This window comes from Carcharodon carcharias, chromosome 18 (genome assembly GCF_017639515.1).
Source record: "Carcharodon carcharias isolate sCarCar2 chromosome 18, sCarCar2.pri, whole genome shotgun sequence".
NCBI classification, from domain to species: domain Eukaryota; kingdom Metazoa; phylum Chordata; class Chondrichthyes; order Lamniformes; family Lamnidae; genus Carcharodon; species Carcharodon carcharias.
The window spans coordinates 97,870,140-97,897,564 of NC_054484.1; positions in this window are offsets into that span (position 1 = coordinate 97,870,140).

The window sequence follows — 27,425 nt, forward strand, 5'->3', positions numbered from 1 at the left end:
GCCAAACTCATCACAGACAGAGCATTACAGTCAACAGGCTGCCTTTACCTCTGCTGTGGATGTCCAGGGAGCACCAAGATGTAGCGGCAAGGTTAGAAGTGTTAGGTAAAAGTAGTTGCTTAGCCTGGCCACGGGTGTTGATCACTTGTACATACTGTTCCCTATTATCAATAAACTCCTAAAAATGTCACCTTGCCTGTGACTCCTTGTTCTGATAAGCAGTGTTCTTGTCACTCAGATGTGAAACCTTTCTGCGCAAGATAAAAGCCAGGTGTCTCAGTCCAGGGCCTCTTCCCTGTTCTCTGTGTAGCCTTCAGACCACAATGATGGTCCAGCCTCACACTCCCTGGAAACATTACTGATGCTGGCACCTCAGCACTGCTGGTTATTGCTGCCAGAATGTAGTGGGCAGGTGCCACAGAGTTCTCTCACACCCTGTGTGCTCTCAGCACCTTTAAGGTGGGGCTGGCCCCCATCACACCAGCATCTGCGACCAGTGATGCTGTGCACCAGCTCCTGAAGGACTGAGGTGCTGAAGGCGGACACAGCATCAAATGCATCTAAAGTTTCATGGCTGCGTCTCTGAGATGGCTCTGATCACAGAGCGCAAGCGAGCTCCCTCGGCCAGACAGTAGTCAGACATTCTCAGAGGCTATGTGAAGATCTATGGAGTGTCCTCGCTGCATGTTGTCATCACCCTCCTGCAATCGAGCAACTGTTAGGGCCTCCACTGTATCTCCATGACAGGGGCATTCTCACAGAGAGTATTGGTGCTGCCATAATCCAGACTGGAGTAAAACATTCACAAATGCGATGTGAGGATTTACGGGGACACCTCACTGCATGTCGTCATCATCCTCCACAAATCTGGCAGTTATGAGGGCCTCCCAAGTGCGCCTGCCTCGTCTAGCCAGTGGGGGAGCCTCATCCCCATTGTTGTCACCACTGAGGACCCCCTCACCCTCAACCCCGTCGGCATCCTCCTCATCAGAGGAGACGTGCAGCTCCTCTATCTCCTCCTCAGCCAGCTGGTCTCCCCGTTGCAGCGCCAGGTTGTAAAGGGTGCAGCAGACAATGACAATGCGTGACACCCTCTGCGGACTGTATTACAGGCTCCACCAGACCAGTCCAGGCACCGGGGACTGCATCTTCAGCATTCCGATGGTCTGTTCCACCAAGTTGTGAGCTGCTGCATGAGCCTCATAGCATCGCTCTGCTGCAGTCTGAGGCCGCCGCATGGGTGTCATCAGCCACAGCTTATGCAAGTAGCCCTTGTCCCCAAGGAGCCAACCCTGCAGTATCTTTGGACCCTGGAAGACTGCAGGGATCTACGAGTGACTCAGGATGTAGGTGTTGTGCACACTCCCTGGAAACCGTGAGCGCATACGTGCAGGATGCATTTCTGGTGGTCACATACCAGCTGTACATTCAATGACTGGAAGCTCTTGCAGGTTGATGAAGTCCACTGAGTGTAATGACGGAAACCTGAGCGCCACTTGAGTGCAGTCAATCACACCCTGTATCTGTGAGAATCCAGAGATCTGGGTGAATCCAATGGCCCTTGAATCCTGGCTGTCCTGGACCCAGGCAAAATGCACAAAGTTGTGTGCCATGGAGAAGATGCCATCCTTGACCTCATGGATGCATTTGTGGGTGGAGGATTGTGAAATTGGGGAGGCGATAGCATAGTGGAATTATCGCTGGACTAGTAATCCAGAGTTCCAGAGTAATGCCCTGGGGACCTGGGTTTGAATCCTGCCACGGCAGATGGTGGAATTTGAATTCAATAAAAAATCTGGAATTAAATTCATGGATTACCATGAAGCCATTGCTGATTATCATAAAAACCCATCTGGTTCACTAATGTCCTTTAGGGAAGATAATGTGCTGTCCTTACCTGGTCCAGCTTGGCCACAGCAATGGTTGACTCTTAAATGCTCTCTGAACAAGGGCAATTAAGGATGGGCAATAAATGCTGGCCTAGCTAATGACACCTACATCCAAAGAATAAAAAAAAATCCCACAGAGGTCACCTGTGGGGCCCTGAAAGGCATAGAAATTGAGCGCCGTGACCATTTTCACAGTCACTGGCAGAGGATGTCCTTGGTGCCAAGTCCTACAGTAAATGGCAGATGTGAGCCACCAGGTCCCTAGACATACACAGTTGTCGGCAATACTGGTTCTCAGTCATCTGCAGGAATAGCAGGTGGCATCGGCGTCTATAGACCCTGGGTGTCACTAGGCACCGACCAGCTAAGACTCACTGTTGCTCCTGGGCAGCATGTGTGGGAGCCCCTGCTGCCCCTTCTTCATGAAGTTGCCGCTGCTGCCTTTGCTCGGCCAGGTCCCTCGGTCGCACACTCCTCCATCTCCTAAGGTCTCCGGCATGCAGCTAGATCACCAGGATCCATGATACTGATGTAGTCCTCCTGCAGCATGAAAGAGAGAGAGAGAGATGTGGTTATCGTGGCTGTACTTAGCAACTCTCCTGGCCCTGCTTCCCTGAGAGTGCTGGTCACCCCTCGGATGGCCAGAGATAAGTGCGCTTTATGGCTGCCCTGTCAACCTGCAACATCGGGGGGCACTGGTCCAAACCAGGATGCTGAGATTGCAAGAGGCTGTGAGCATCTCCAACAGTGACTGTTAGATGGCCAGCGCTGGTGAGGAGATTGTACAACGTGTGCAGTCCAACTGCTCCACTGTCCAATAAAGTGGTGGTAGACCCGAAGTCTGTGCCTCGTTGGGGGGGGAAGGTGGGAACGTATGGAGCGCTTTGTGGCCCTTTGGTGCCTCCGTGTTGCTTGCATGGGCGAGCAAGCTAGGAGCCTGACCCCAATCATATCACTGTGGCTGCGCCTGATCTGTATCAGTTGCAGAGGCATGGTCGGTTTATATAGGTGTCCCTAAAGTGTGGCCTCTTCCCTCACTTACTTTGTCCCTCACCCTGATTGCCTGTGCGTGGGATGCAGTGCCAGGGCAGCACTTGACCACCCCCCACCTCAGCATTTACCTCCGAGGCTGGCTAGCACGTGTCCCCAGCCACTCCCCTCCCTCTCAGCAGTCGCCTGTGAGGCCAGGCACCAGTTTCCCCCGCACCCCCTCCCCCCACCCCCCGCGGCCCTGACGCCTGTAAACAATTGGCGAGCTGTGGAGAACGCTGCTGCTTACACATCTCAGTTCCCACAAAGCGAAGGCCGCCAAGTGCTGTTGCTGTTGTGAAACACGTAAGCGTGCTTTCCCACCCACTTAGATGGACGATACAATGGGGTTCCAAGAGCCTGGAGGGTTGGCCTTTTAATTACATGCTAATGTATTACAATTAGCACCCCACTGACTGATGGCGGGAAATATGGCCCACTGTTGGTGGGCTCAGCAGAAGATTGCGACCTGCCTTCACCCCCTTGTGAAGTGGGTCCTGCCATATTTTCCGCGCATGCCACCTATCACGCCCACCACCAGCGGGCATGGAAAATTCCATCCAATGCTTCAGTTGTGGTCTTTAGCTATCAACGGGTTAATTATAAAATAACATCCTGAAAATGGTTCCTGCATAAAATTGACAGCAAGTGAAAAAATGTCCTCTGGGATACAACTCTGCAACCGTTAGTAATGACGTTTATACTAATAGTAGCGATCCATCAGATGCAGTACTTGCAACTAATCTAGAGGCATTCACAATTTGTTGCTGTTAATTACAGCTATTATGGATCTCCAAAATAGAAGTAACCTTAGTTATATTTAAAGTTAAACATGAGGAAAACGTCAGCAACAATGGTACTTTTTCAAGAATACCTGGGGCTGGTTTATAGACTGAGAAAGGTTCCCCACACCCCAGCGTAAATTTTGGGGGTGAGCCCACCTCTGCTTGGCCGGTTAGCCCTGCTTTAACTTTGAGTGATGGCCTTTTAATTTGTCCATTTCTAGGAGGAAGTCCTGCCTCATGGAGCTGCTGGCCAATCAAAGGCCAGGAGCTCTGTGCCACATCAGAATTGGTGGCCACTGCTGATATTGCAGGATGCCAGACTGGAAGAGGATTCATGGATGTCCCAAAAACTCAGGTAAGTCCGGAATTTTACCACCCTGTCGCATCTGGCAAGGATAGTTGTGGGGGGGTGGAGGGTGGTGGAGGGGCATGTTGGATAGGGTGGCAGGGAAGGGTGGATGTGGGTAGGTGAAACAGTGGGTTGGGGGGCCTCCGATTGGCACAGGGGACTCAGGAAGGAGGCACCTCCCCTTTCACTGACCAGCCCACAGAGTTAAAATTGCTGGAATACATGTTGGGCACAGGCCTCCCCCACCACCTGTTAAATCGTTGCAGCAGCAGGATGAGACCCTTAATTGGGCATTTAAGGGCCTCAATTGGTCCATGGGTGGGCAGCTCACCCAATGCCTCTCCTTCTGCCTATAAAATTGTGATGGGGAAGGCGATGGTACAGTCCTAAATTACCTGCTTGTTTTCTTGACCACGGGTGGCCAGTAAAATTCAGCCCATGGTAAGGAGAGCTAAAGAAAGGCAATATTATAAGATATTTTCTCAGTGAAATTCCTTGTTAGGGTATATCAAAAATTCACAAATGCAAGAGCCTAGAAATTCATTGACAGGTGCAAAACAAGGACTTAAATATCCAATGTGGCAGGTGGTAGTGGCACACATGCATTCTGTGCCAAACGTATGAGCCTTGCCATATTTGTAAAGATTCCAGTAATGGCATCCAGGGTCTGCCTCTGAAACAGCCTTTCTACCATCTACAAGGCAAGAATGTGATGGAATATTCTCCACTTGCCTGGATGAGCGCAGCCAGCCCTAAAAACACTCAAGGTTCGACACCATCCATGGAAAAGCAGTCTGCCTCATTGGCACACCATCCACCACCGTAAAAGTTCACGCTCTACATCACCAGTGCACCATGGCTGCAGGGTATACCATTCATAATAATAAAATCATAAACATAATGGTTTTTATTCAAGACACATGTTTGCAGTCCAAAGGCTAAATTACAATGTACCTTATATCAGAACATTAATATAAAGGCTAACTAATCAGTTTAAAAACAATCATGTAGTAGCAAAAATAGACAAATTTAGCAGGTAACAGGGAATTGTTCAACACAAGATTATAAAAGTAAAATTGAATTTAAATTATATAAAAATTACAAACCAATAAACCATTCCTACATTACAGGCTCTGAGGTACTTACGGATTTCTTCATTTAAGTACTTCATTAGGATCTGAACCATGTGAGGAATAGGGCTACATCAGTACTTTTCTCTCCTGCATTTTATGGGGTTGAATTTAGTCAAACTTCTGAGTTGCCTTGATTGCTCTGGGCGTAGCGGGGATAACTAGTTCTGAAATTGGGATTTTCTGGACCTGCGCTTCTGTATTCTTTCAATCTGGCCGGCTTATGATTGCCTGAGGCCAGGGTACTGTACAAACAAAGGGCCTTCGGCCAACTATTTATTAGATGCATTGCAGCAACTCGCCAAAGCTCCTACAATAGCAGCACCTCCCAAACCCATGACCTCTACTCCCTAGAAAGATAAGATCAGCATGTAAATGGAAACACCACCACCTTCAAGTTATGTTCTAAGTCACACTTCCTGACTTGGAAATATATTACCTGTCCTTCAACGTTATTGGATCTAAATCCTGGAACTCCTACCTAACAGCACTGTGAAAGTACCTTAACCATGTGGGCTGGAGTTGTTCAAGGAGGCAGCTCTCCAACATTTTCTCAAGAGCAAGTAGGGATGGGCAATGCAGAAAAATGATATAAATTCCTTGCCAGCAAAGCCCACATCCCAGAAGTGAATAAAAAATGTCCCAAACACCTGCTGTTGCTAACTCCCTTCCTGCTTCTTTGGAACTATCTGAGAGTGGTTGCTAGGGAAGCAGCTGGCACAATTTTGTCTTTGCTAAACCAACAAGTTATCCCTGGATGTATGAGTGGCATCTGCAGCTCATTTCACTGTATAGATAAGGCTTGAGCTTTCAGCTTCTGGTGCATGTTTCTGGTATGCCACCTTCTTCAGGCCTGAGAACAGGAAGCAACATAATTCCACCCCAAAAACTGCACAGATTTACACAATGTGTTTGCAAATGGGCTGTTCCAGTAGTTGTAATTTTTGGGCTAGTTCATTTGTATAGCCATCATTCTACAAGTTTAAGGGTTACCAGATCTCAAAGATTGGTTTCCATTCATCATTATATTTTGAGGCTGTCACTGAGATTATGAATTTACTGCTTCACTAGCAAAAGCACAAATGATTTACTTCAAATATCTCAGAAAAAAATCACTTCAATTATATCTTAAAAGTGAGGAGGTGACATAATGGAAATGACATTGGACGAGCAATCCAGAGATCCAGGCTAATGCTCTGGGGGCACGGGTTCAAATCACACCCCAGCAAGTCAATTAATAAATCTGGAATTAAAAGTTAGTCTTGGTAATAGTGACCACAAAACCATTATCAGCTATCGTCAAAACCCATCTGGTTCACGACTATCTTTAAGGAAGGAAATCTGCTGCCCTTAATTGGTCTGGCCTAGATGTGACTCCAGACCCCGGGCAATGTGGGTAACTCGTAACTGCCCTCTGAAATGGCCTAGCAAGGAACTTAGTTGTATTAAACCAATATGAAGTCAAAAAAGAATTAAACCTGATAGACCACCCAGCATCGGAAATAGCAATGGCACACCCAGCCCTGTCGACCCTGCAAAGTCCTCCTTAATAACATTTGGGGGCTTGTGCCAAAGTTGGGAAAGCAGCAACAGCCTGACATGGTCATACTCATGGAATCATACCTCAAAGACAGTGTACCAGACAACACCATCACCATTCCTGGGTATGTCCTGTCCTGTCCCACCGGCAGCACAGACCCACCAAAGGTGGCAGCACAGGGAGTTTCCCTGGGAGTCCTCAACATCGACTGAAGTCTCATGGCATCAGGTCAAACATGAGCAAGGAAACCTCCTGCTGGTTACCACCTACCGTCACCCCTCAGCTGATGGATCAGTGCTCCTCCATGTTGAAGACCATTTGAAAGAAGCACTGAGCGTGGCAAGGTCACAAAATGTACTCTGGGTCAGGGGTTTCAGTGTCTATAACCAAGTGTGGCTCAGTAGCACCACCATTGATCGGGTTGGCCTAGTTCTAAAGGACAGAGCTGCTAGACTAGGTCTGCAGCAGGTGGTGAGGGAATCAACAAGAGGGAAAAACTTACTTGATCTCATCTTCACCAATGTGCCTGTCGCAGATACATCTGTCCATGATAGTATTGGTAGGAGTGACCACTGCACAGTCCTTGTGAAGACAAAGTCCTGTCCTCACATTGAGGATATCCTGCATCGTGGTACACTATAGTGCTAAATGGGATAGATTTCGGACAGATCTAGCAATTCAAAACTGGGCATCCATGAGGTGATGTGGGCTATTGGCAGCAGCAGAATTGAATTCAACCACAATCTATAACCTCGTGGTCTGGCATATTCCCCCACTCTGCCATTACCATCAAGTTGCGGGATCAAACCTGGTTCAATGAAGAGTGCAGGAGGGCATGCCAGAAGCAGCACCAGGCATACCTAATAATGAGGTGTCAACCTGGTGAAGCTACAACAAAAGACTACTTGCATGCCAAAGCAGAGTGTGATAGACAGAGCTAAGCAATCCCAAAACCAACAGATCGGACCTCTGCAGTCCTGCCTCATCCAGTAGTGAATGGTGGTGGACAATTCAACAATTAACTGGAGGAGGAGGCTCCAGAAATATCTCCATCCTCAATTATGGGGGAGCCTAACACATCAGTGCAAATGACAAAGTTGAAGCATTTGCAACCATATTCATCCAGAAGTGCCAAGTGGTTAATCCTTCTCAGCCTCCTCCTGAAGTCCCCAGCATCACAGATGCCAGTCTTCAGCCAATTCAATTCACCCAACATGATATCAAAAAATGGCACTGGATACTGGAAAGGCTACAAACCTTGACGATATTCCGGCAATAGTATTGAACACTTGTGCTCCAAAAATAGTCGCACCCCTAGCCAAGCTGTTTCAGTACAGCTACAACACTGGCATCTGCCTGGCGATCTGGAAATTTGCCCACGTATGTCTTGTCCACAAGAAACAGGACAAATCCAATGCAGCCAATTACTGCCCCATCAGTCTACTCTCAGTAATCAGCAAAGTGATGGAAGATGTCATTGACAGTGCTATCATGTGGCATTTACTCAGCAATAACCTGCACACTGACGCTCAGTTTGGGTTCCGCCAGAGTCACTTAGCTCCTGACCTCGTTATAGCCGTAGTCCAAACATAGACAAAAGAGCTGAACTCAAGAGGTGAGGTGAGAGTGACTGCCCTGGACATCAAGGCAGTAATTGACCTCATAGAGCATCAAGGAGCCCTAGCAAAACTGGAGTCAATGGGAATAAGGGGGAAAACTCTTCACTGGTTGGTGTCATACCTAGCACAAAGGAAGACGGTTGTGGTTGTTGGAGGTCAATCATCTCAGCCCCAGGACATCACTGCAGGAGTTCCTCAGGGTAGTGTCCTCAGCCCAACCATCTTCAGCTGCTTCATCAATGACCTTCGTTCCATCATAAGGTCAGAAGTAGCGATGTTCACTGATGATTGCACAATGTTCAGCACCATTCACGACTCCTCGTATACTGAAGCAGTCCATGTCCAAGTGCAGCGACACCTGGACAACATTCAGGCTTGAGCTGATAAATAGCAATGACCAAATCCTACAAGAGAATCCGACCATTTTCCCATCACATTCAATGGCATTACCATTGCTGAATCCCCCACTATCAACATCCTGGGGGTTCCCATTAACTAGAAACTGAAGTGAACCAGCCATATAAATACCGTGTTTACAAGAGCGGGTCAGAGGCTAGGAATTCTGTGGTGAGTAACTCACCTTCTGACTCCCCAAATCCTGCCCACCCTCTACAAGGCAGAAGTCAGGAGTGTGCTGGATTACTCCCCACTTGCCTGGGTGAATGCAGCTCCAGCAACACTCAAGAAACTCCCTCCCTACCAGCACTGTGGCTGTACCTACACCACATGGACTGCATCGGTTGAAGAAGGCAGCTCACCACCACCTTCTCAAGGGCAATTAGGGATGGGCAATAAATGCAGGCTTGGCCAGCGAAGCCAACATCCCATGAATGAATAAAAAAAACGTACAGGACAGCCGTTTGTTTGGCACCCCATCCATCATCTTCAACATTCACTCCATCCACCACCGATGCAGAGTGGCAGCAGTGTATACCATCTACAAGATGCACTGCAGCAACTCACCAAGGCTTCTTCAACAGCACCTATCACCTAGAAGGATAAGAGCAGCTAATGCATGGGAACAGCACCACCTTCAAGTTCCCCTCCATCCCACACACCATCCTAAGAACTATATTGCCGTTCCTTCACTGCCGCTGGGTCAAAATTCTTTCCCACCAGCACTGTGATGTACCTACAACACATGACCTGTAGCAGTTGAAGAAGGCAGCTCATCACCACCTTCTCAAGGGCAATTAGGGATAGGCAATAAATGCTGGTCTAGCCAGAGAAGCCCACATCCTATGAAAGAATAAAAAAAATGTTCTTTATTGCTAAATTGTTGCTACTTACCTACTAATTTAAAGACCAGTACAAAAACATAGTTATCAATGGGGTGTAGCATCTAGATAAAGGATTTCATGTAAGTGGGGGGAATGAAAATGACTATGGTAGGGGACAATATAGTCCAGGATGAGACACTGTTAAAGAAAGACTTGCATATGTTTGGGACCTTTCACAATCTCAGGATGTCACAAACCACTTTACAGCTAATTAGGTAGCATTGAAATGTAGGGCTGGATTTTATGTGCATTGAGGGGCACTATCTTCCTACCCAGCTCTGAGCTGACCCCATAATACACTAGGTGAGTGGGCACTGAAATTGGCAGCCCACCCGCCATATGTAAGTAAATATTTAAAGATCAATTAAGCTTGTTAGTAAGTCTATTGACCAAGAAAATATGCTGCCCATGCCATAATACGGTTGGTGTGGGAAGGCCATTTTTTTGTGGCCTGGATGAAAAAAAGTAGGAAGGAAGAGGGGGTAAGCACCTCATTCAGGGAGTCCCCTGTGTGCATCAGGGGCACCTCCCCAAGAAGTCACCCCCACCTTCCTTGCCGCTTGCCCTCCAAGACCCGGCCCCCCATCCATTTCTCCTCCCTTCCTGGGCTGTCAGATCCCTCCCTGCCTTAAAAGTTGGGAACCTACCTGGTTCCAGCAACCATCCATCTTCTGTGTACTCCTTCTCGCAGTCCTGGCTCAGCCCCATTACTGACCTCTGGCTCTGCCCGGACTGCTAGAACTGCCAGCGATTCAGATTGGCTGATATCGCTCAAGGGCAGGACTTCCTCCCACTGATGGGTGGAAGTCCCACTCTTACCTTGCTTAGCCCATCACAAACATGTTATGACTGCTGGGCGAGCTTTGTTCCGGCATGTTGGCTGCTGACCCACTTTGAAATCCAGCCTGTAGTCACTGTTGCAATGTGAGATGCCATAATAAGAACGTTAAACTTAAATAAAACCAGTTACAAAGATATGAGGGGCTAATTGGCTAGGGTAGATTAGAACATTAGATTAGAAGGTATGATGGTAGACAAGCCATGGCAAACATTTAAAAAATATTATAACCCTCAGTAAATGTACATTCCAAAGAGAAATAAAAACTCCATTGAAAATTTGATCCATCCAAAGCCAAAGAGGTTAAGGATATTATTAGATTAAAAGAAGGGATTAATAGGGCCAGGTTTCTATCTGAGTGCAGAGGCACCTTTAAGATGCGTGAACGGCCACAGTTTGATTTTTTTAAGGAGGCAATCCAATTTTTCTCTGCATTCCCAATCCCGCCATTTCCCTCAGGCCTTTTTTGTGAGTCAGGAATGCTTAATGTGCATACCTGACCCTACTGATGTCGAGTTCCCCAGTTTAAATGGGGGTGTCGGGGGGGAGGGGAAACTGAGATTTCCTCCCAAAAAAACCATATTATTCAGGTGGTGCGGGGTTTTGGAAGTCCATTAAAAGCATGTCAAGTTTGAGAGTTTGTGAAGAAAATGAAAAACTTGCTGAGGAGTTGGGAACATTGAAAAGTAAATGTAAAAGGGGTGCCAAAATTACACCTTCAAATGTCACACTTTGGTGCTGTATTGTAATGTAGATATGTTTTTAATGCAGTGACTCATCATAAGGAACTGTCCAGAAAGGGTAAGTTGACCCCTACATTGACTAGCATTGTGTATTTTTTCAGATACATCACAATACATTTCCAATGGAGAAAGTACCATAGGTGTATTAAAAAATGTCCAAAGAAATACCTGCTGTCATGTTTTTGATTTACTTGGCCTGCTAGATCCGCCTGTTTTTTAAAAAAAAGCTGCTTCTGAAGATAGAAAAAATGGTCTGCACTTGCTCTCCCTCCATTGATTGACAGACACTCTGCTCTGAAATGGAAATTGATATCTGTTCTGTTATTGGAGCTTTTGTTATTACAGCTATTCCATTGTGAATACCTGGCTGGATTTCAAAAGCTAAAACTCAGCAGCGGTCTTATTGATCCAAATATTGAAACTTACAAGCCAAGAATAACAGAAAATATCTTTGATGTGGTTTCTTGTTTGTTTACAAACCTAATAGACATTAAAGGACTACAACATTTTTTCTCTTGGGTTTTTGATCCAGTATTAATGGTGGTGAGTTTAAATTCAGAGCCCGATTTTTATTCCTGAGGTGGATGCACGGAGTCAGGAAACAGCCAGAATGGCTGGATTTTTGTTCAATAGGGAGCAAGTGTGTGCTGTAGTTGGGCCTGCCACCCCCCTGAAATAGTGCAGAGGCAGCAACAGCAGCTTTCGAGTGCGAAGCAGGCTGTTTAAATGTCCTGCCTCGGTGCTCTGGGACTTGAGTTGTTATAAAAGTAGTTAGGCCCTCTATCCATCACCTCTCAAACCCCTCACGCCCTCACCCATTCCCCAAGCTCCATCTATGCCAACTCATGCCTCTACTCACCCCTCCAGGACCCCTCATACCTTCCACACCAACATATGCCTTTCTACCCACCCTCCATGGCCTCTCAGAGCCCCAATGCCAACCTATGACCCCCACTCATCCCCATGGCTCCTTATAGCCTTTATGCCAACTCTTGTCACCCACACCTACCATCCTTTGCCCTTACACCCTCCATGCCAACTCACCCAGTATGTGCCATGGGCAGACTTTTAGAGCCATGCTGAGATGAAATGAAATAAAGGTCTATGTATCTATTACAGACTTCACAGTATAAAAACCACTCTCATTGATAAAAACCCATTCAACACAATTATATCCCTTCAAGTGCTTAATCCTTGATAAAACAAACATTTGTACTTATAGCCCCACATCAAAGACAGCTAATTCCTTAATAACATCCCCAAGCTGAGAATCAAACTGTACTTTACAGGCTCCCTCACTGTGATAATGATAGGTTGTGGTAGCAGTTAGACAGTAATGACATTATAATGATAGCCCTCAGCTTATGTCAACAGACAGCTATTGAAATTTTAAGCACCATTTTTTTCAACCAAAGACATAACAGGCTGTTTTGTTTTTTCTCAAAATTTAAAGAGCAGAGGATTTAAATAACTTGACAGCTTGGCAGTTCCACAGATCTTTTCCACCTTTTAGGCACATTCAAGTCTACTCTTAGAAATTGTAAATAACAGATTTTGGGAAACAGACCTTGTTCCAGCAAAAATGGGGTCTGTTTGAACTGAGTTCAAATGACCCTGCTGGGTTAGGGTTTCTCATATGTGTGAATCACGTTTTGCCCCCTTTTCCTCCATCTAGTGAAAATAGGATCTGTCAGAAATGGGGCAGAACATCCGGTTCTGGGGTCTTGGCGCCATTCTGGCTAAGGCACGAAGTCTCCATGACTCTGCAAAAATCCAGGCGAAAATGGTTTCCCAATGATTTTAAAATAATTCCCATTGCATGGCTCTTGAGAACTGTACATAGTGTACTCACTCGGTGAGTGGCTATGGAGGTCATATGCGGTGGCAAATTTGAGGTAGCATTTTGTGGCATAGGTGTATTTGAATGGCATGGAGTGGCATCGGGGGATGTGAGGTGCATGGGGGGGCATTGGGTTGGGTAGGGGTGAGAGGTGCAATTTAAGAGGCCTTTAAATGATGTTAGGAGCTGGGCTGCTGTGTTTGAGAACCAAGGTGGACCTTCTAAACAGCCCACCTCTGCACCCACTCTCCTCACGCACACCATTGCGGCTCACAAAAGGCACTATGAATCCAACTCCTTTGTGAAAAGACGAAAATCCCTCATAATGTTACACATGGGCCAGGTGTGCATTTTGCGAGCTGTGCAACTGTGCAGGTTGGACTTTCCCAAGCTTAGACAAAAATTTGTCCTATAATGTTGCCAAGAAGATTGGGTACCAACCTGAAGATTAGGAGTGTTTTAGAAACCACCAAAAATGCCCAAAAAATTAATAACAAGGGCAAAAATAGAATGAGAATAAACTAGCAAGAAATAGATTATAAGAGCTTCCAGAAGTGTGTAAAAAGGAAGAGAGTAGCAAAAGTAAACATAGAGGCTGAGACAGGAGAAATTATGATGAGGAATAAGGAAATGGCAGAGACGTTAAACAAATACTTTCAGTCTTTCTTCATAGCATTAGACACAAAAACATATCAGAAATAGAAGGAGGACCATGGTCTAATGAGAGTAAGGAACTTAAAGTGATTACTATTAATAAAATTAATGGCGTGAAAAGATAACAAATCTCCTGGACCTAATGGGATTCTAAACAAGTTGGCTACAGAGATAATGGATGAGCTGGTTGTGAACTTCCAAAATTACCAAAATTCTGGAATGTCCCAGTGGATTGGAAGGTAATAAGGTCAACACCGCTTTTCAAGAAAGGAGAGAGAAAACAGGGAATTACAGGCCAATTAGACTTACTTCAGTCATTGAAAAATGCTGGAATCCATTATTAAAGAAGTGTTACCAGGGCACTTGGAAAATCATAATATGATTATGCAGGATCACCATGGTTTTATGAAAAGGAAATCATATTTGACAAATCTGTTAGAGTTTTTTGATAACGTATCAAGAAGTGATAGATGAAGAAGAAGCAGTAGACATAGTATATTTGGATTTTCAAAAGGCATTTGATAAGACGCCACAGAATAAATTGTTGCTCATTGGGTTACAGATAATATATGAGCATAACTTGAGGATTGGTTAAAGGACAGGTTGGCAGGCTTTTACTAGTGGGCTGCTGCAGGATCAGTGCTAGGGCCTGAGCTTTACAATGTATGTTAATGACTTAGATGAAGATATTGTGAGTAATGTATCCAAGCTTGCTGACAATACAAATCTAGGAGTGAAAGTAAGCTGTGAAGAGAACATGAGAATTTGCAAAAGGCTGTAGATGGACTAAGTGAGAGGGTAATATGGAGTCTAATGTGGGGAAATGTGATGTTATTCACTTTAGCAGAAAGAATAGAAAACAGAATATTTTTAAATGGTTCGAAACTATTAAATGTTGGTGTTCAGGGAGATTTGGGTATTTTTGTACATGAAAGAGAAAAATAACATGATGGTACCAAGCAATTAGGGGGCAAATAGTCTGTCGGCCTCTATTGCAAGGAGGTTGGTGTACTAGAGTAAGGAAATCTTGCTGCAATTGTACAGAGCTTTGGTGAGACCACACCTGAAATGCTGTGTGCAGATTTTGCCTCTGTTCCTATGGAAGTATATATTCACCTCAGGGAAGAGTGCAATGAAGATTCACTAGACTGGTTCTTGGGCTGAGAGGGTTATTCTGTGCAGAGAGGCTGACTAGAATAGGCCTATATTCTCTTGGAGTTTAGAAGAATGAGCTATCATTGCATTTTCATTGAAACAGATAAGATTCTGAGAGGGCAGGGAAGGCGCTGGAAGGTCGTGTCCCCGGCTGGAGAGTCTGAAATAGGGAGCGTAGTCTAAGGTAAGAGGTTGGCTATTTTGGACTGAGAAGAAGGGAGATTTCTTCACTCAGAAATTTGTGAATTTTTGGAATTATCTATCTCGGAGGGCTGTGGATGCTCAGTCATTGAGTAAATTCAAGGCTGAGTTTAATAGATTTTTGGGCTGTAAGGGAATCAAGCGATATGGAGATTGGGCTGGAAAGTATTGGGTTGAGATTGAAGATAAGCCATGATCTTATTGACGCCAGAACAGGGTTAAGGGGTCTAAAGGCTTATCCCTGATCCTAATTCTTATGTTCTTTTGTTCTTGTTATTAAATGTGGGATATGTGTTAGAATGTAAACTAAGTGCTTGCAACAACTTGTCATTCACAACAAATTAATCTCACCAGGAACAGATATAGTGTCCTTTAGGATTTAGAATCAATCCCCATTAATTAACTAAACATGAATTCTCTTACATACAGCCAGGAAAACAATATGGCTAAACCCAAAATTTAATCTTCATAAATATTTCTTGCAACACTTGCAATACTCTGGCATGGAACACAATAAACTCACCACATTCATTTTCTTTATAGTGTGTTTCAAAGGCAAATAAACCTGGTTTTCAATTATCAAATTAAATTTTTGAATGACTATAGTTCATTATTTTCATTACAAGTAGCATCAAATCCTTCTCTAGCTAGCATCTGAAAATGGTAAATTAAGGAAATAACCTAACAAAATCATAAATTATTTTCTCCAAGAATCACAGAAAAAATATTACTACTTTACTGGCATTATTCAAAATACATAAAGAGAATGCTTTTATTCTGAGAAGCTGCAACACAATAACAGAAGTGGCTGATGCCAAAATATCCAATGTGGAAGGTGAAGTGTGTGTGCAATTTTCGGGTGAGAAGTGTTCTTGCCTGCCCTATTGGTCAAAGTGGAAAAAGAGGCGCCAAGGGCCTCTGCCTGAAACAGGCGTTGGATCCTTTATATGTGCCTGCTTAAGGCTCCTTTTGCAAAATTGGTCTACCTTGAATGCAGCCAACACTGAAGCAGCCATGTTCAGGCAGACATAATTTACATGTAACCGAGCCAGCAGTCTTTAAAGTTTTTTTTACAAAATACAGAATTTGGAGCCAGGAGGAAGATAGGTGTTCCTCCCATCTCCACCATGGTGCTGAAAAACATTGCTGCTGCTGCCTGCCCCCATTACAAATAGCCTCCCTCTCCCATCACCCTCTCCTTCCAGATCACCTTGTCCTTTCCAATTGATCCCTGCTGTCGGTCACATCCCTAGATTACCTGAGGGTCACTGCTGTAACGACTCAAGATCTAATGCTGATTTGCTGGTAAGCTGCCTGTGGATGCCCCTCATATGTTTTCAGCTTGTCAGTCTTATTTAAATGAGACCTAAGGCCTAATATCAAGCCTGCCTTGGATCTATCTGATCCAGTGCAGGGTTGTTCGCTGCACCCACCTTGCACCACTGGTCAGCACAATGAATTTCTAGGCCATGGGATCCAAGGATTTATTAGATGACATCTGTAATGCCCAGGAGCCTTTCTGCACCAATGGGCAGAATTGTGGGTCCCCGCTGGCATCAGGCATGATCGGTGGCATGAGCGGACAATATGGCGAGAAGTCCAAGAGTTGAGTTTACGATGTTGTGAAACCAGTTTGCGATCGTCTGCTCAGCCTGTCGATGGCAGGCCGCGTTTCCTGCCATCGGATGTCGGGAACGTCATTGTAATACATCTGCATATCATTATAAGGTTAGCCCGCCGGGCTCATCCTCCCAAGCTGGATCGTCCGCCCACATCGGCGTGTTTCACAACTGCACATAAGTGACGTGCACCTGTCGAGCTGTACTTCACTTGGGACTTCAAGGTTTGTTTGCCTATATTGCTTTGGGTAGCATTTGCAGTCATCAGCGCCAGGCTTCGCAGACAGCACCTCAATACCTTTAGGGAGGCTCAGGTCTCGACCTACCAAACCAGCCATAAGACGGGTGGCTTTTTATGGCGGCGGGGCTAATACTTGCTTGGAGAAGGGGGAGAAGTGGCCTCAGGCAAGGGAAGAGGCTTCAGGGTGAGGGCTGCACTGAGGAAAGGGGGTATCCCAAGGTTTGTGTGGGGACAGGAATTGATCTGTGCAAGTGGCCTCAAGATGGTGAGGGCTGAGGAGGCAGTCTCCAGGGCAGGTGAGGCCCGATGGAGATGTGAGGGTGTGTGTAGAAGAGTGAGTGTCCCTTTAGCTGGTAGTGAGTGATGTGTCAGTGATTACGTGGTGGGCTTGAGTGTGTGAGTTTAGAGTGATGAGATTGTTACCTTACCCTGGCGGCATGGATGAGATCATTCATCTTCTACCTGCATTGGATGGCCAGCCTCTTCTGTGCAGCATTGGCATTGATCACCACTGCCATCACCTACCAAGCCGGAGTGGTAATGTAGCTGCCCCTCCTGCGACTAGAACAGGGGTAGAGGAGATCACGGCGGGCCTGCACAGCATCCAAAAGGTGCTCGAGGGAAGCATCACTGAACCTGGGGGCTGTGGTCTTCTTGCCTTTCGGGGCCATGTCTTATTTGCAGCAGTCCTGGGCTGGAAGCACTGAGTGATGTGTGCGCGGCTATACTTTAAATGTGGCGCCTGGCATGACGAAGCAGCGAGGTGACAGCGTGGAGGGCAATTTGGAGCCTGCCTGCCAAGGAAATAGCGTGTTTCCCTGGAATGCATAATTAATGCAGCAGGTTTGGGACAATATGGGGTGAAAAGCCACTATTGCGGCTGGCGGGTAAAACATCGTTTCACCTGTCTGCTACTGCACTCAGTGCAAAACTGGGACAATTCCGTCCAGTGCGTTTATTGTGCACAAATTTCAGTGTCAGCTGTTATCTCAGTTGAATATTCTTTCATAATCATCCAATAAATTGGTTATTTGTGACAGTACTTGTCGCCACCATTAGTTTATATCTACATCTCCACTTGATGAAAGAGAGTCAGTAAATATAAGAAAGTAGCTGAACCCACTTTGAATGATTTTTCTCACAGCAGTACAGAATTTGCACAAGGCTCCAGCTAGTAGCTGTCAGACAGTTGGTAGCATTAATTTCTGGCACTAAAAGTGACCTCATGACCAGCAGCCCAAGACTCAAACCTGTGACCATGCATTTCAGAAGAAAGCGTGCCATCGCCTGTATTACAAAGCCATCATACTGACTCTTTCTCACATAAATATACTTAATGCTAAGACAATTCATTTTAGCTTATAGAGTCAGTTAAGTTTGACCTGACACTAACCACAGATATGAGTAAAGTTCTGCACATGGCAATTGTTGCCCCTTTTGGCTCGGTAGCACCACTACTGACTGAGCTGGCTGAGGCCTGAAGAACACAACTGCCAGATTAAGCCTGCAGCATGTTGTGAGGAAACCAACACAAGGGGAAACCTACTTCACCTCGTCCTCAGCTTTCTACCAATTGCAGATGCACCTGTATATGACAGCATTGGTAGGCATGACCACTGCACAGTCCTGGTGGAAACAAAGGCCTCCCTTCATATTCAAGACATACTCCATCGTGTTTTGTGGCACTATCATTGTTCTAAATTGGATAGATTCAGAACAGATCTAGGAGCTCAAAACTGGGCATATTTTACCACAATATGTACCCCTGTAGCCTGGCATATTCTTCACTTTACAATTACCAGAAAATCAGGGGACCAACCCTGGTTCAATGAGGAGTGTGGGTGAGCATCCAAGAACCAGCACCAGGTGTGCCTAAAAATGAGGTGCCAACCTGGTGAAGCTACAATACAGGACCACATGTATTTAAACAATGGAAGCAGCAGGCAGTTAAGTGAAATCAAAGAGTCCTAGCAAAACTGGAGTCATTGGGAATGAAAGGGAAGACTTTCCATTGGTTGGACTCATACCTAAGACAAAGGAAGATGGTTGGCACAGTATTCAGTACCATTTGAGACTCTTCAAATACTGAAACTGTCCATGCCCACATGCAGCAAGAACTGAATAACATTCAGCCTTGGGCTGATAAGTGGTAAGTAATATTTGCACCAGACAAGTGCCAGGCAATGACCATCTCTAAAAAGAGAGAATCTAACAATCTCCTCTTGACGTTTAAGGGCTGAATCCCCTACCATCAGTATCCGCAGAGTTACAATTGACCAAGAAACATAACTGTACCAGTCATGTAAATGCTGTGGCTACAAGAGCAGGTCAGAGGCTGGGAATTCTGCAACAAATAACTCATCTTCTGACTCCCAAAATGTGTGCACTATCTACAAGTCACAAATCAGGACTGTGATGGAATACACCCCACTATCGTAGATATGTGCAGCTCTAACAACACTCATGAAGCTTAACACTGCGAGACAGAACAGCCCACTTGATCAGCACTCAATCCACCACCTTAAACATTCACTCCATCCACCACCAACAGCAGTGTGTACCACTGGATGCTCTGGAGTAACTCACTAAGCCTACTTCGCCAGCACCTTTCAAGCTCATGAGCTCTAGCACCTAGAAGGACAAGGGGAGCAAATTAATGGGAATACCATCACCTGCGAGTTCCTCTCCAAGTCACATACTATCCTTACTTGGAACTATTTTGTCTTTCCTCCACTGTTGCTGGGTCAAAAACCTGGAAATCTCTTCCTACCAGCATTGTGAGTGTATTACACAATGTGGATTGCAGCAGTTCAAGAAGATGGTTCATCACCACCTTCTCAAGGGAAATTAGGGATGGGCAACAAATGCTAGCCTGGCCATTGATGCTCACATCTCACGAATGTTTAAAAAATGCTCAGTTTGGTTTCCATCAGCACCATTTGGCTCTAGACCTCAATACAGCCTTAGTCCAAATGTGAACACCCGAGCTGAATTCCAGTGTTGAGGTGGCTGCCCTTGATACCATTTCATTGAGTATGTTATTAAGGAGCCCTGGTAAAATAAAAGTCAATGGATATCGGGGGGAAAACTCTCTGCTGGCTGGACTCATAGCACAAAAGAAGATGGTTATGGTTGTTGGAGATCAATTATCTCAGGCCACGGTATGCTGCAGGAAAGTTGTGAAGAATGCAATAAGCAAAAATTTTGATCATGTGCAGACTCAGTACATATCTTCAGAAATGCACAAGGAGGAAATTACAATTCTGAATTCCACAGTTGGCAAATCGAAGACGAAGATGGAAGAACTCAACCAGAAATACAGCCAGACACAACAACAGACAGAAAATATACTCAAAGAACTTGCTGCCTTGAAATACTCTTTGAACAATCAATACGTGTCCCTGGAAAAACATGAGGAGTTAAAAAGTAGCAACAAAGCAATGCACTGAAGCACAGAGTGAGATGGAAAGAGCTGAACAAGAAAATAAACAGATGAAAGAATAGCTGATTGTTCTTCAAGTTCAAATGCAAAAGGTGTACACACCCCTTCAGCAGCATGAAGAAATTAAGACTGCCTTGAACAGCAGAATGGAGGAACAGCAGAACAAAACTGAGGAGGTTCTGGTAAATTACAAGGAAATTTGAGAGGAGCCATTTGAGCTTTGCAAAGGGAAGGGAAATCTGTTGACTGAGCTTTACATGCTCCAAGAATTCCTCAGGTCCAGTTTCTTCCTCTGGAAAATTATGTAGAGAAGCAAAGTGAATGTAACGTCACTCTGAAAGAACTGAGAACCAGTTGGCAGAGAAGACTCAGCAATGTTTTACATTCCAGGAGGAAAATGCCAGGCTGCAATCAGACACCTAGGCGTTGAAAGAGGGAATACAATTGCAGTACATCTCTGTTGAAGAGTTTGAGACAATGAAAACACCGCTGAACAATAGAGTTTTGGAAATACAGGAGGGAAAGGAGAAGGTGAAGAATTCTTGAGTACAGGAGTAACAACAAATGGAAATTTCACAGCTCCAATTCGACAGTCAAAATAAGAATTCTCCACTTTATCAGTATACCCAAGTGAAAGTAGAAGTTCTCACAAAGGAGCATGAAGAATCTCAGAAACAATTAGCAGAAGTGCAATTACAGAATGTGAGCTTGAAGAATAGCACAGAGGAATTAAGCTCTGTTCAGTGCAGGGAACCAACATTCATGGACACTAATGAAAAACGACACCTGATGAGAATGGTGGAGTGTTGGCCACAGGAAGTAGAAAACTCAAAAGGAAACTTTAAATATTTAAATGAGAACCCTGTAGAAGCAAATTCAATGTAGATCTTAAATTAGAATTTGATGAGCTTCAGATATCAGAAGTCTATTAAGTATCATGAAAAATGCCTGGAACAGGAGAAGGAATTGCTGATGAATGTTGGTTGAATGCAGAATTAACAACCAAAATTGATGAGATTCTTGAACTTCGATCCAATCTGAAGAACATGAAAGATGAGATGCACAGTATGGAAGAGCAAATCCAGATTTTAATAGTAGAAAAAGAAAACTCTAAGAAACTGATTGAGGATCTAATAAGTGAATTGAATGAGTCTAAGGGATAGTCAGTGACCATGTAAGAAAGATTCTGAAAATAACTGAATGCCTAGGTGAACTTGTTAAGCTTGTATAAGGATTCCACAGATAAACCTGAAACAAAGGCAACTGAACTCACTAGAGTAATTGCTGAGCTGAATGAAAGTATTCATAAGCTTGAAAAAGAACTAGAAAATAAGAGCGTAAACAGATATTTGGGCGAAGTTGTGAAACAAGTGGAAATGAAGGTTCCGTTTTTGAAACATCAACTTCCAGCAAGATCATGGCAGACCCCACAAAAAAAGAAAACCTGAGTCCACTCTATGAAGGAACGGAATGAACATTCCCTCTGGAAGGATCGGGACAAACCGATGGAATCCAAACAAAGAAGACAGCATGACAATAAGGAGAAATTCAACTCCCAGGCACACAAAAAGGAAATCAGATGGAGACAGCTATGTGCCTGAAACACAGAATACTACAATTTCAACCCTGAACCAAGGAAACCTGACCAAAGCAACTGAGACTACCACCGTGACAAGAACAAGATCTGGAAGAGTAGTCAATCCTCCAGACCATCTAAATTTATGAAGTCAGAGACGGGCAGAATTTTGCCGTCGATGAGCTGGGGTGGGGCCCGCTCACCGATACGTAAAATGACGCTGGATGATGTCGTGCGGAACCCCCGATGTCATCCCGCCCCATTTAAATTTTCAGGAAGGCGGGGGCTCAGCAAAATCAGCTGTGGGCCCACCAATCTGTCAATGGCCACTTGAGGCCATTGACAGGATCAATTAAGCAATTAAAGGACCTGCCCATCCAACCTTAAGGCTGACGGGTCGGCCAGGAGCCCTGGCGGCAAATAGAAAAAAACATGGAACCTCATCCAGCGGCGGGATGAGGTTTCATGTAGCGTTTTAAAAATTGTAATAAAGTTGTTCTGTAAATTATGAACATGTCCCAACTCATGTGACATTGTCACATGAGGGGACATGTAAGGGAATTTTTTTTCTATTTTTAATATTTTTAAAAGTTCAGGCGATCCCCCTGAGGCTGCACTTAGCCTTAGGGAGATGTGTGCTCTTTTGTGTGAATGCGCTTAAGAGCGCACTCTCGATTTCGGGGAATCCCCCCTGCCCACACAGGGAGCGCATAGCGCTTCCCAGCGGACTTCACGCTGGGCAGGCCTTAATTGACCTGCCCACGTAAAATGGCAGTGTGGCGCCGATCGCTGGTGGCGATTGGTTCCGCACCCGCCCATGTCTAGGTCAGGCCCACCCGCCCGACAGGCAGAAAATTCTGCCCTAGGTGTGGGGTTGGGGGAGGGGTGGGGGCAGAAGTGGTAGCATAGAAAGATTGTATTGTAAATATGATTGGGTAAAGACTTGGGGGGTGTGGTATAAGGGTGTTTGGCATTGCAAGGGTTGACGTGGGACTGAGGAAACAGTACCGCCCACAGTATGATGTTGAGAGTCACATGATAGTGGACTGAGTACAGTAATGGTCTAGCAGAAGTTGGCATGAAGATAGCTCCTAGTCTGAGCTATACCTTGTACACATGTATATAGTTATGTGTTACCAATAAACACAACTGTTCAACCTTACAAGCTTCTGAGTCTCTTCGTAAAACTTACTGAACCAATCCTTGCAACCTAAGGAACCTCTTAGCAAAGCATGGTAACCTCAGAATGTAATGAACTTTATACTGACCCAGTAGTTACATAGATGTAATCAGGCTATGTATTCTTAAAGAGTCTCTCTCCTCTCCTCAGCAGCAGTATAAAATCCCCAGCTTTATGACATTAAAACTGAATTTGTGATCTGGCTGGCAGTTTTATATATATGTATATATATATATATATATATATATATGCATGTTTTAAGTTATACTTCATGTCACATTTGCAAATTTCAAAGTCAATGTTTTTAAAGTTTATAAAAGAAAGAAAGTCGGAAATTTCCTAGTGTTTGTTCTGACCTTGGATGGAACCAAGGATTTACAAGAAGTTGAAATCCACAAAGACATTATCTTCTAATGGACCTCAGGATGTGGTTAGACTCAGATTGATCTGAGAACACCCATTATATCCTTAAGAGGCTAGTTACACGCATCTCCACCTTGGAAGCAGTGTAATACAAAGAGAGTGGCAGCTCTCTTGGGCAGGAATTTCTTTCTCTGAGGGGGTGGATGTCCCACTCTAATCCAATTAAGGCTGCCTCCTAGCATATTATCACTGTGGGGCAGCCAGAATTCATGTCAGTGAGGTACCAACTGATTTTTAGCTTTGGGGGGGTGGGGTGGGGGGTGGGGAATAATCCCCCCTGCCCTGTAAATTTCATCCTCAGATTTTTAAAAGACATTCAATAAGCTGCCATGTTAAAGATTACTACACAAGATAATGGTGTGGGGGGGTGGGGGGAGGGGGTTGGTGCGGCAGGGGTGGCGTGGTGGTGGTGGTTGTGGTTCTTGTGACGGAGTGGGTAGCATCCCTGCCTCTGAGCCAGAAGCTCTGGGTTTGAGTCCTGCTCCAGGACTTGATAGCCAAGGAAGGTGCGTTCATAACGCAGTTAAACAGGTTGAGTATAATGAAGAACCCTTCCAATATATACTACATGCAGGCAGTAAGAGTGGCAGAGATTCCTGATCAGCATGTGACAGAAAGAACATTAGAGTCTCTACCATAACCATAGCTTCAGACTACAACATGCATATAAAACTGCATGTTGCCACAACAACTCAGACTTCCTTAGTGAACTGTGATACATTACTATCACACAAGGTAAGAGCTCATTGTGTTGGGGTAATGTATTATTAGCATGGATAGATGATTAACTAACAAGAAACTGTCAGGATAAATGGATAATTTTCAGGTTGGCAAATTGTAACTATTGGGATGCCACACGGATCAGTGCTGGGGCCTCAAGTATTGAAAATCTATATTAATGACTTGAATGAAGGGGCCGAGTATATTGCAGCTAAATTTGCTGACAACATAAAGATAGGTAGGCTAGCAAGCTGTGAGGAGGACACAAAGAGTCTGCAAAGGGATATACATAGATTAAGTGAGTGGGCACACATTTGGCAGGTGGAGTATAACATGAGAAAATGTGAGGTTGTCCAATTTGGTGGGAATAGAGGAGCAGAATATTATTTAAATATAGAGAGAGACTGCAGAATGCTGTGGTATAGAGGGATCTGAGTGTCCTCACACATGAATAACAAAAAGTTAGCTTGCAGGTACAGCAAGTAATTAGGAAGGAAAATTAAATATTAGCCTTTATTGCAAGAGTGTGGAGTAAAGTATTAGCAGTATCTTGCTTCAATGTAACAGGGCATTGGTGAGATCGCATCTAGAGTACTGTGTACTTTGGGTTTCTTACTTAAGGAGGGATATACTTGCATTGGAGGCAGTTCAGAGAAGGTTCACAAGGTTGGTTCCTGGTATGAAGGGGGTTGTCTAATAAGGAAAGGGTGGGTAGATTGGACCTAAACTCATTGGAGTTTAGAAAAATAACAGGTGACTTTATTGAAACATAAAAGTTTGAGGGTGCTTTGGATGCTGAAAGAATGTTTCCCCTTGTGGGGGAATCTAGAACATAGGGACACACTTTCAAAATAAGGGGAATCCTATTTATGATTCAGAGGTGAGGAGGAATTACTTCTCTCAGGGGGTCGTTTGTCTATGCAATTCTCTTCCCCAGAGAGCAGTGGAGACTGGGTCATATTCAAGGCTGAGTTATACAAGTATTTGATCTCCAAGGACATCAAGGGTTAAGGGAGGGGGGTGAGGAGCAGGGAAGAAAGTGGAGTTAAGGCCACAGTCTGATCAGCCATGATCATATTGAAATTTGGAGTAGGCTTGAGGACCAAATGGCCTACTCCTACGCTTATTTCTTATGTTCTTATAATATTAGTAATTGTGGTCATAGAAAAATGAAGGGTAATAAATGTGGCAGTGATTTACCAGGCAGTATCTAATCAAGAGATTCTTGCTCAGGTGGCTTATGAATATAATTAAACTGTAAGGTATTCCCAACTTATTTTGGAGATATTTTGTGCTCTTCCAGATGACAAATGCTTGTGCACTTCCCCATTTCAGACATCAGCATCAGCATCAGCATCAGACAGCCAAATCACGTATAGTGTAGCCAAGTGTAGATTACAGCTTTGTCAACTCCATCCTGAAAATGTTTCAAAGTTAACTACAGAAGAGCACCTCCCACCTCATTTATATTTCCAGTTACTATGCCAACCAATCCCCTGAAATGGACAGATAAAAATCAATGTAGAGGTTAGTCTATGCTGTGGGATGATATTATTAATTGGGCTGAGGCTTTTAGAAACTCAGAAATGACTCAGGGCATTAAACTTGCGACAGCGATTTGTTTATTCTTTAAATGTTGAATAATTGTCATTCTTAAATGCAGTAAAACATACCAGAGTGTAAGGGAAAGAATGATTCCGGTGTAGGAGTTCGAGGTACATGCCACTGCTTGGTGAATGCTGTTTTAAAGATATTTTTTACATTCGAACATACCAATTAGGAGTAGGCCACTCGGCCCCTCGAGCCTTCTTCGTCATTCAACAAGATCATGGCTGATCCGACTGTAACCTCCCGCCTACCCCCGAAAATGGCGTTAGATAATTAAGGCTGAAGTTCTGGGCATATTGTATAATTTTCATCAGCTCTCTATCTGGAATTACAAAGGGACCTGTTTGCACCTCTGTTTAGTATTTCATTCAGTTTACTGAATGCCTGGTTTGGCATCAATGGAATGGGATTCCTGAAGCATAGTGTTAAAAATTTGATGCTTGGGATGCAGCCATCGCTGTCAAGACCAGCAGTTATTGTCCATCCCAGTTGTTTTTTTAGAAGGTGGTAGAAGGGTCTTCCTCTTGAACCAGTGCAGACTATGTGGGATAGGTGCTCCCGCAATGCTATAGAGAGTCCTGGGACCTCGACCCAGCAGCAATGATATTAAAAGTTCGATTATAAATTATGTCCCGCTTGACATATTATGGATGTTCTAATTTAAGGATCACTGTAAGATCGGTTCATTTGAATTTCAATGCCAAATTCAATCCACAGTATTTATTCTGGAGCGCGATCAAGGCGCGTGGCATAATTACTATTACTGAGGTCATATTTTGTTTTCCTGGTGCGTGTCTTAAGCTACAGCTAAAGATTTTCGGCTATATCTCCGACTGGGAATCTTCTAGAGGGATGTCCACACAAATGGCAATAAAACAGCAGCTGATAAACCTTTACACCCTTTCCGGCTGAGTTTCTTCTAGAGGGGGTTTCCAGTAAATAGTCATGTAAACGAGTTCATAACATTTATTCTTTTTTTGAAAGCTAGAAGTGGCAAACGTTCTTGCAAATTTAATTCTAAATAAAATATACCACCCAGGAACGTTTCCTACATCTTAACTCTCAGTTCATGTATCAGTCAAGATCGGAATTCTGCATGATTCTGTAGTTTAATGTTCTTAGTAATTCCCTTTTTGAATCCGTCATTTGATTGTAATAGTGTCAAACAAACTGAAAATATTTGCCTAAAATATGATACGAACTTGGAGGGAACCAAAAGAATAAATCATTGCTTTAGAAACATCATGTTGTCCTTCCAACTTCTAGAAGTTTTAATGTGTCTGCGATATATATCATTACTCAAAACCCACATTCATTTCAGTAATGGTCAGAACGGCTAATGTTAATTCTAGGCTTGCCCTGAGATGAAGACCTACCTACAAGAGAATGAAAACTGGGTCTAACGTCAAGAATCGAAACTATCCACCACATTGCGTTTTCAGGCTGCTCTTCACACAGCATGCTATTTGATTGGAAAAACGCAGCAGGTCTGGCAGCATCGGCGAAGAATAAAGTTGACGTTTCGAGTCCTCATGACCCAATAGGACTCGAAACGTCAACTCTT